This window comes from Equus asinus, chromosome 24, assembly GCF_041296235.1.
Source record: "Equus asinus isolate D_3611 breed Donkey chromosome 24, EquAss-T2T_v2, whole genome shotgun sequence".
In the NCBI taxonomy this organism is placed as follows: Eukaryota; Metazoa; Chordata; class Mammalia; order Perissodactyla; family Equidae; genus Equus; species Equus asinus.
In genome coordinates, this window is record NC_091813.1 from 62,185,911 (window position 1) to 62,196,420 (window position 10,510).

A 10,510-nucleotide genomic window follows, 5' to 3' on the forward strand; every position below is an offset into this window, starting at 1 on the left:
ATCTCTAATTCATTGGCTCACATCAGAACCTCCTGGAAAAACTGTGTAGAGTGGATGGGACCAGTTACAGTTTTCACATGGAAAAGTTTGCGCAAATTATTTTTAAATTATATGCAAATCCAGAATGGCAATGAGTTGCTTATTTATTTTAATTATTATTTTCCCTTAAAAAAATATGAGTGTGCTGGTATGTGGGAGCAGCTGCAATAAAGCATGCTAGTTATGACCTAGTGGTGTCATCTTCTCATTGACGAATACCCCAACCTCATCCTATCTGTAATGGAAAGACAGTACTTCTTTAGTGCTTCTAATGGAAAAAAATTACAGCTGTCAGAAATGATAGCCTAGACTACTTTTATATAAGCGTTTCCTTAAAGCTGTGAATCTCCAGCATTGGCACAATCTCATAAATTTTCTTCTCATACCTTTTCTATTCTTCTCTCTGTTTACATTTCCCCTCCTTTTTATTGTCCTCCTTATAAGTGTTTATCCATGCTATCATTTCGAGTAATGCTTCTCATCAAAAATTTTAAAAAATATTTTGAATATATTAAGCCTCAAAAATGGGTGTCTTGGGGCCGGCCCCGTGGCTGAGTGGTTAAGTTCTTGAGCTCCACTTCAGCGGCCCAGGGTTTTGCGGGTTCGGATCCTGGGTATGGACATGGCACCATTCGTCAGGCCACGTTGAGGAGGCACCCCACGTGCCGCAACTAGAAGGACCCACAAGTAAGATATACAACTATGTACCAGGGGGATTTGGGGGAAAAAGCAGAAAAAAAAAATGGGCCTCTTTGATAGAGCAATTTCTGTTTGGATTTACAACATACTAGTGAAAAGGATATTTTTAGTTTTGACATTTGAGAAAGTTTTTACCAATGTTAAAAATATGTGATGATATTTATTAGAATTTTTATTTTAACTTGAAAAAATACAGGAAAATGAAAATAGCAGCCACGGTTGAGAGCGCTCACTGGCCTAGGTCAAATAGACCTCAATTTAATCTGTGTGCTCCGTTTACCAGCTGTGTGACATTCAGCAATTGGCTTAACCTTCATGAACCTGGATTTCCTCATCTGCCAAGTGGGTATAACAATGTTCCTATCTCAAGAGATGTGAGAATTAAACAGAATTATCTGTATAAAGTGCTTAGAACTGTGTGAGGTGTATAGACAAGCTTGTGAGCATTATTATTGATTTCAGTCTTATTATTATTATTTATTATTATTATTAACTTCCTCTAATCTTCTTTTATAAAGTAAAGTAATACACACCCACAATGGAAAATGTGTACAGTAGAGAAGCATAAAATAAATAATCTTCTTTCCTTGCCTCTGCCATCCCCCTCTTCGTTAATGGTTTTTCATGAGTTCTGCCTGAAAATTAGTTTGGAGACCAGCATATGTACAGTCCTTTCTAAAACTACACAGAGATATCAGACTTTGCATCCTGGAATTTTGTCACTTAAAATTTTATCTTGAATGTCTTTGTCTAGGCATCATGCTCTTTATGATGACTGTGTCCTGTTCCGTTGTATAAATGTACTGTAAATCAGGTAATGAACCTTCTTTTGCAGTTTTAGTTTTTGCAATTATGTCTATAAAGAAAAGTCGTTGCAGAATTTCTGCATTAAAGTATACGTGTGTTTTCTACTTTGATATATTTTGCCAAATTACCCTCCCAAAAAGTTTACACTAATTAAATTAGTGGTATTTTATGCCTTAGGTTATGGTCCTAAAAACATGTATGTAAATAAGTTGTTTGAAATAGATTTTTTCACTAAATTCACTAGAGCTGTGATTTATATTTTACCTGAGTCCATGGCCCTTTTTGATAATTTTTGAAAAATGTGGCCTTTCATCTTTCTGACGGTATGCGTTCAAGAACATGCACATGTGGGCACACGTTTAGAGGAGGCCCATCTGTGGTAGGCTGGACAATGGTCCCCAAAGACGTCCACATCCTCATCATTAATTTTAGCCCAGTGAGCCTTGTCTTGGACTTCTGACCTCCGGAACCAAGATAATGAATTTGTGTTGTTTTAAGCCACTAAGTTTATGGTAATTTGTTACAGCAGAAATAGGAAACTAGGACACTACCCATGCATAACAGATGAGGACTCAGCTATGTGGGCACATGCCCTGTAGTGGAATGTATGACAGCTTTAGAAAACCAAAAAATCCTTTGGTACGCAAAGCACTAAAAAGTGGAGCTGGCCGCTCTGCCTCCCCTGTGTTCCCACTGTCATGGTCCCTAAGCATCTCCATGGAATCTTCCGTGTTCCTTTAGAAAACTACTCCTTTAGAAAATTAAATAAGCTTTCCTCTGTGATTTGAGAATATATTTATAAATCGGATCTTTAAAAAAAACTCATGTGTTTTCAATTAGTAAATATTTATTGGCACCTATTTCAGCATAGCTACTGTGCTGGACTCCAGGACACAGATGTAAACAAGACAGACATTCCCACCCTCACAGGTTATAGAGTAGTAAGGAATGTAGCCAGTTCCAATGTAATGTGACAAATGCTTTGATGGAGAAAGACTAGGAGCTGTATGGATGCACAGAATGGGTACTGTCAGTGGTCTCATGTGAGAAAGGCACAAGAGAGATTTTCCTGAAGGAAGGGACATCCAAGATGAGACCAGAAAGAGTTCACCAGGCCGAGGATTAGCCTGTGCAGCTGCAGAGGAAGGAAGAGGGTAAATAGAAGAGGCATGTGGTGTGGAGAATCGTTCTGGTAGAAGGAACAGCATTTCTAAAGACCTAGAAGTGAGAGAGTAGGGTAAATTTGGGAAGCTAGAAGTAGTTCAACATGACCGAAGCACAGAATGCCGTGGAAAAATGGAAGGAAATCAGGCTGAAGCTCCTGAGGGGTCTTGCTGTTCCTAAGAAGGTGTTTTCACTTTACTGTCTCGTCTAGGCAGAGCCACCCGGGTAGGTATGGGGTGGGGTCCCATTTGCATTTAGCAGTGTCACTCTGGCCAGAATGTAGAGGACAGAGGAGAAGGAGCAACACTGGAGGCTACTGCAGGAATCCAACCTAGAGCCATGATGGTGGTGGACATAGACCCCAGAGAATGACTGACACGATGTTTGACACAGCCTGGTGATGAGGAGTGTTGTACCTCCAGCTTTGCTCTTTATTCTCAGGAATCCTTTGGCAATTTGGGGTCTTTTGTTGTTCCATATAAATTTTAGGATTCTTTGTTCTATTTCTGGGAAAATGTTGGAACTTTGATAGGGATTGCATTGATAAACATATTTTAATAAATGAGAGAGATTTGTTGTTTTATTCTCATTTATTATATTTGCCCAGTTTTGGTGCCAATGTTATATCACATTTGAAAATAATTGGATAGCTTTTCTTTCTTTTCTGTTCTCTGAGATACCTTGTATGTGATAGGGATTTTCTGGTCTTTAATGACTTGATAAAATTACAATCTGGGCCTGATGTGCTCTTAGGGAAAGGACTTTTGAGTTTAATTTTAAAGTAAGTTTCTTTAATAACTATTAATTTATTTAGGCTTTCTATGTGTTCTATTTTTCTTAAAAGTTGTCCGTTTAATCATGTTCTCAATTTTTAATTTTAATAAGATTTCTAAAATCTACTGCATCTTTACTACATCTGCTATTTTATTCTTAACAGTGTTTGTGTTTTCTTTCTGTTTTGGAGAGTAGTATCACTTTCCATATTCCATAGAGATTTGTCAGATCTGGAAAGATCAATTTCTTTCACTGCCACTCCCTTTTATAATCAGAGATTTTAGTCCCATTCAAGATAAATTTACACTAACAATCTATTTGTTTCCTTAAAGAAAATGTTTGTAAACACCAGGTTTTTTGGGTTTTTTGAACAAAATTCAGTATCAGCAAAACCAAGTCCTCACCTGGTCATGAGGGTGGAGGAGTGGGAGAGTCAGTACCCACATATATCTGCATAGTGTATCTTCCTTAAGCCAACAAGCATTCTGGAAAGTTCATTTTCCTATCTTGGATAACCTATTTTTATCTTTGGTTACTTTTAAAAATTTTGTTTTTATCATTACTAGTCTTCAATTTCTGTGTGCTTTGTCCAAGTCTGGGTTATTTCATTCATGTGACTTGAGATTTGGTAAGCCCTTTCATCTGGAAGCACATACGGCTCTGCAGTTCTGGAAGGCCTTCACCCGTTACGTCCACATGTTTTCTCTCCTCCGTTCTACTGGCGTATCCTTGCAAACTCTGATTAAATGGGTGTTGGGGCTTCTCAGTCTATCTTTCATGTTTCAATTTATCTTCCATATTTTCTACCTCTTTGTGCTGAATTCTGAGTGAGTTTCTCAATTCTTTCTTCATGTCATTCATTTTTCTCTTCAGCCGTATTTGACCGCTAATTATCTTGTTTACTTAGTTTTGTAGATCAATGACTGCATTTTTCATTTCCATGATTTCTAAATTTATTTGACATATATATCACCTATTTATATATATGCTTTCATATGATTATTGACTGTTCTCATTACAGAGATGATGTTTCCTATTTTTCTCTTTGAAGGGAAATGTGGATACAGTTGTTTTTAAAGTGCTGCCTTATTTTTATCGCTGTGGTTGAAATTCTTCCATATTTTGAGTGTGCTATCTTCCATACAGGTAGGTTTGCTCAATTGATTTGTCATTTTTGCGAGAGCCATGCTGTCCCAGAGAATTTTTCTGCACATATTGTGCTCTGATTTGTGGGTGTGTGGTTTCTTTGTACTGTCTCTCTGTGTGTTGCATAGCCCGGACCAGGTCTTCCATTAGAACTCCTTGAGAGGGCTTTTCTGTGTTGGGAAGGGAAAGGGAAGGATTGGAGCAGAGACAAGGGGTGCCCCTTGGAGACTCCTTTACCGGGGGACCACATCTGGGATCTCACCACTTCCTGTGGACTCCTTACTTCCCTCTAAGCAGTGTGGCTCCTGAAAATACAAAGCCCTTTACTCACTTCAGGTCCTCGAGAAGATCCCAAATAGCACCCAGGGCTGAGGCCTGGGGTGGTGGGAATGGGGGGGAGTTAAATTATCCCCTCCATGGGGCTGAGGCAGGGAGGCGAGTCAAGGCCTTTAGGAGGCACTCTGCCTACAGAATCACCTAGGATGACCCCACATTCTAGGTAAAGTGAGGCTGTTGAGATGGGAAGCAATTGGATTTGTGTCAGATCTTCCCATGACCTTTGCCAACCTAGATTGGCCCAAGGGCAGCTTGTTTAAAGCTCTGCTCCTGGTGCCAATGTCTTGTTTTGTGAGTGGAAGCTTCCATGGCAGCTGAGATCTGCTGCTGGCTTTGGCACAAAGCTTCCTGGCATTTGGCAAGACCAGAAGCAGGCATTAACCTACTTTCAAAGGAATAATCTTGCCCAAAGACCTAGTACAGAAGGATGAAGGACAAGAAGAGGAGAACAGTAGCCAATTGACCGGATCAAATCAATACAGTGGAAGGATGCTAACAGTAGGGGCAGACACCCACCTTCATCTTTTGTATCTGTCTATAAACAAATAATTTTCTCTCAATGCACTTTTCAACAATGGTGTGTTAGAATTATGCTGTTTAACATATTGTCCCCTACCCCTATTGTGGTAGTCAGAAAAATCTCAGCGCTTTTCAGAAGTTTTAGAAGGCACCAAACAGTAGTTTTTCTGCTTAATGCCAGGCTTCATTTTATTAGCATCCTAGCGATCTTACGACAGCAGGTTCCTAGGAAAAGATGTTTATAATTTACAACCAGTCACACTGATTCACTCATTAGAAGACTTGCTGACTACATTGGATTTACTAGAAAATGAACTGCAAGTCCAATTTGATAGCTCCTATATACATCTTAATTTACTAAAATTATTTTTTAGTGTCAAATAAAAGACTGAGAATCTCAAATCTAAAGAGACTAAAAAGAGCAGAAAATTAAGAAAAGGTTACAAAACATTTCTGGGGAAAGCAGAGAGGGTGATTATTACCATGGGATTAAATATGTTTGACATTCTCTTGTAGAAATCACCAGTTAAAACCTAAATCATTCTCAGAGCTACTGAGAATTAGACTGAGAATCAGAAGTTATCCTTGGGTTCCCAAACCATTCAAGATAAAGAATGATACCCAGTGGTGACAGCCACTGTGACCAAAAAAATAGTCATGTGATATGGTAGGCACCACCTCATCTAATTCCCATATATTCTTTTTCCTTGGTTCCATTAACCCAATTGTAAGCTGATAGTTTGGAATGTACTACCATTTCGTGTTCCTCTCAGACTGAAAACATGGTATTAGTTACCCAGGGGAAGACCAGGAGGCCTTTAAAGGGAAAGGAAAGAGGAGTTAGGTTTCAAGATTTACAAATTTATGTGATTTTTTTAAAAGTATGGCCAACATATTTTCACCTTTAAGATCTATTGATGCTAAACACTCATGAAAGGAAAAAAAATCAAATTTCAGTCATAGCTTCAAGACAGAAGTTACATTTTTTTATATGAAGGAAAATAAAGACACCAATACATTGTGCATTACTGGTCAAAATACGCACAGCCTTAATGCATACTGGCCTGGATGACAATCTCTGGGTTTTCTATGCATTTCCTCCTTTGGTGCATCTTGAGTTCCAACAAACTAAACAGGGCTCTATCCCTATTCCTACTTGGGCTTTTGCCCATTTGACAGTCTTCTGGAGAATATAATGCATGGGGGACAATGACTTTTCACAAGCCACTTGGAGATTGCTTAAGCGCTGGTGTGTCCATGCTAGGCCATGCCAGAGAACAGATTCTCCCCACACCAAGACAGTGGCCAGTTTGTGCATCTCCATCCACCACTGTGGAACTGATGGGTTTTTTAATTTTCTGATTTCCCAGTGCAATCAGACAGTTGATTCCCAGAGAATAGGGAGTGTCACATCTGGTGATGACCGTGGAAGGAAGCATGTCCATTACCTTTAACACTTCTTCTTGAAGATGGATCTTTCTGCCTCGAAACAGCCTCAAACTCAGCCTGATTGGGCATTATAATCTCTGCAGACTGTCTTACTTTCCCCTTGTCAATGGGAAGGAGAGCCTCTAGATTTACATGGCCCAATACAACAGCCACTAGTTCAAATTTAAAATAATTAAGTTAAAAATTCAGTTCTTCAATCACAGTAGCCACATTTCAAGAGCTCAACAGCTATACGTAGCTGGCGGCTATTGTATAGAACAGCACAGATCTAGAACATTTCCAACATTACAGAAATTTGTATCGGTCAAACCTGCTCTAGAATATATAGAGAGCATTTCCACTCCAGCAGCAAAATTTGGCCCTGAGAAGAGACTAGATGTTTTTTGACAAGGTGAATATTTTGCAAAGTCATTTGGGATAGGTTAAGGTGAAGGGACATATTTGGAGAACAAAGGATGGTTATCCTTCAGGCAATGATAAGGATTTTGTTCACTTACTGGTCTATATTAGCTGTGGACAGAATCTGATTGGTTTGGAGCACACAGAGCATTTTTAGAGGCTGTGTGGAGAGAAGGTGAGGAAGAGAAGAGAGACCTAGTCATTGGCAGCAGCTAAGGGAGAGAGCCAGGATGTCTAATGAGTTGATGAGTAAGGGTGCTGTGTCACGTGCAACGCAACCCTCTCCTCCATCTCCCCAAGAACCCTTGTGTAGAATATAAATTACTCACCAATGCTTTGGAAGTTGGATGTTGTTTTTGCTGAGTCTGCTCTCAATATGAGTATGGTGAAGGTACAATGTGTCCAATTATATTCAGTTTAAACAATTTACTCCCTTGCTACTGAATATCCTCTTTCTCCAAGGACAATGTGTGTGGGTCTTTTCCTTTGGACACTAAGGACTTTGGCTGGATCGGTACAATGATCAATCCCCTCCCAGGTGTGCCAGTGTTTGACAGGTCCCAGACTCTTCCAACATGCAACTAATTTGATAGATCGTAGCTGACTGCTTTGAAGCAAGGAAAAATGAATTTGTTTTTTCTCCTCATTGAACAAATATTTATTGTGCACCTGAAATGTCTAATATGTCCCAGACACTGTTCTAGGAGCTGGTTATATAGCATTGAATAAACCATATCCATGCCCTCAAATAGCTTGAATTCTTCTCCTTTTACGCCCTATCATCTACCCAACAATAGCAAGTTAGAAATCTAAAAACTACTAAGTACGTTGCTTTACCTATGTTACACTTGAACATTCCTAGTGCCTAGCGTGATATCTCAGAGTCTAGCAAAATGTTTGTTGGCTGGCTAAACGAATGGATAGATGGCTGGGTAACTGGTGTGCTGTACACAGTAGGCATTTGATCGATATTTGTTGTTAAAGGCTACTCTAGAAGTAGGACGAAATTAAATTTCTCTAAATTAGAATTGGCTATGGACCATATTAATTTAGGTCTCAATTATATAAATCATTTTGTTGTAACAACTTAGGAGTTGATATGCATTGTAAAAATACTATTTTAATAGATGCATATTAATAGTGTAAAAATGACCATTCTTCATGTTGGAGGGGGGCAGTAAAATGCATACTCTCAGATTTTTGGTGGGGGAATGAATTAGTACAAACTTTCTGAAAGGCAATTTGGAAATATTTTTCAATAATTAAAAGACATTCATACCATATGACCTAATGATTTTACTTCTAGTGATCTATTTTAAAGGAATACCTGAGAATGCAAATAAGGATCTACCTAAGGTCTGCCTACTTAATGTGAGAAAGAATTATAAAGAAATTAAGCATCAATCATAAATAAATGGCTAAATAAGTTTTAATTCATTAATATTATAGAAAAATATACAGCCATTAACAACACACTTAAAATATGTTTAATGAAATGTTTGAATATAAAAAGTGAAAAAAAAGCAGAATTGAAAACTATAGTGTAATCCAAAGTAGTCAAAAAAAGCACACACACATATAAACACACAAAAACACTCGAGTTCGTGAGTTATCTTTATTTTCTTCTTCAAACCCTTTATATTTTGCTATATATGAACAATGAATTACTGATTACAATGAATTAATGATTACTGTGATAGTCTCTAAGAGTTTGTTAATATACAAAAAATACATGGGAATAGTAAAGAGATATGAGCTCGGTTTTAAATAGCTAAATATGACACCAGCTTTGAAAATACTGGCTAGATTAACAAATCGATATTTTGTGCAGGTGTCATTTAAGATAATAACTGGAAAATATTTTTAGTTCCTGTTTGAATTATTAGGCACCTGGGAGAGGGTGAAAGAAGAAAGTCATATGATAATTAATTTTGTTTTTAAAGATGATTTGGTCCTCTTGTTACTGAACTACCAGAAACATTTAGATAGAGTAAAAGAAAATCTAAAAGAAACAACTAAGGTAAGGAAGGAAGGCATAATATTTGGAAAAGTTGTAACTTTATTGTCCTCTATTAAAAATGTGCTATATTCCCGAATTTTTACAACTTCTATGAGGCCTTTTTCTACAGTAGAAATTTTCAATAGAAGAATTACATTATCTTCATCTGAACAAAATTGTATTTCCTCCCTTTTCTGACAATTTTTACTACAGCCATATCTACAGATGCTTTTGTTATAGATTTATTTACCTATCAATTCAGGTTTCTAAAGATTATGAAGAACAACTCTAGGAAATGCCTTTATTTTTCCTTAGGCTATTTGTCATAAAATTCTTTATCTTATAGTACATATATTCTCACTTCTATAGGATAATCTCTCCGGCTTTAGAGCGACACCAAACAGCTTTTGAATTTATCAATCCAGCTACTAAGGTAAATTGGTTGAATGAAATCCATAAAATTTTAAATAGGTGTCAAATCTTTAGACTGCAGATGTGAAAATAGTCCTCCTGTATATTTTGGGATCATTGTCAGCAAAAGCAAAGACACTGGTCATTCACTTGGGAAATAATTCTTTTAAGTAAAATATTATTAAAGGAGCATGTAAATAGTTTACATTATAAGATAACACAATAGTATAATTACTTTAAAGCATATTTATTAAAAGGTTATACATAACATAAAAGTATTATCTTTCTTAAAAATATGAAAATAGTATCAGTTTCATCTGAAAAATATGCATCAAAATACCAGATAGGATCCTACCAACATATAATTCCATGTGGGACACTGAAAAAGTAAGTTAAATGGGCACGACTGTTGGCCTCTGAGAAGTTTATATACAGTTTAAGGCAATAAAACCTAAAGGGAATATTTGGTTGCTACATCTGATACACAATATCTTTAAGCTAAAATATGCACCTTAATTGTATTTTTACTTTTTGTTTGTCGAATGGTGTCATCAAATAGATAATGACAATCATTTTAATGAGTAAAAGAAGAAAACTATAGACTATTCTTGTGATCAGGAGAAAAAATAAAGAGGATTAACATAATAGTAATTACCTGGGCAGATGGATTCTAATCCTAGAAATAAGCATGCTAATTAAGCTATGCTACAGAATGACAAAATATTAAGGTCTTCTGAGTCTGGAGAGATTCTTATTCTAATTTACTAG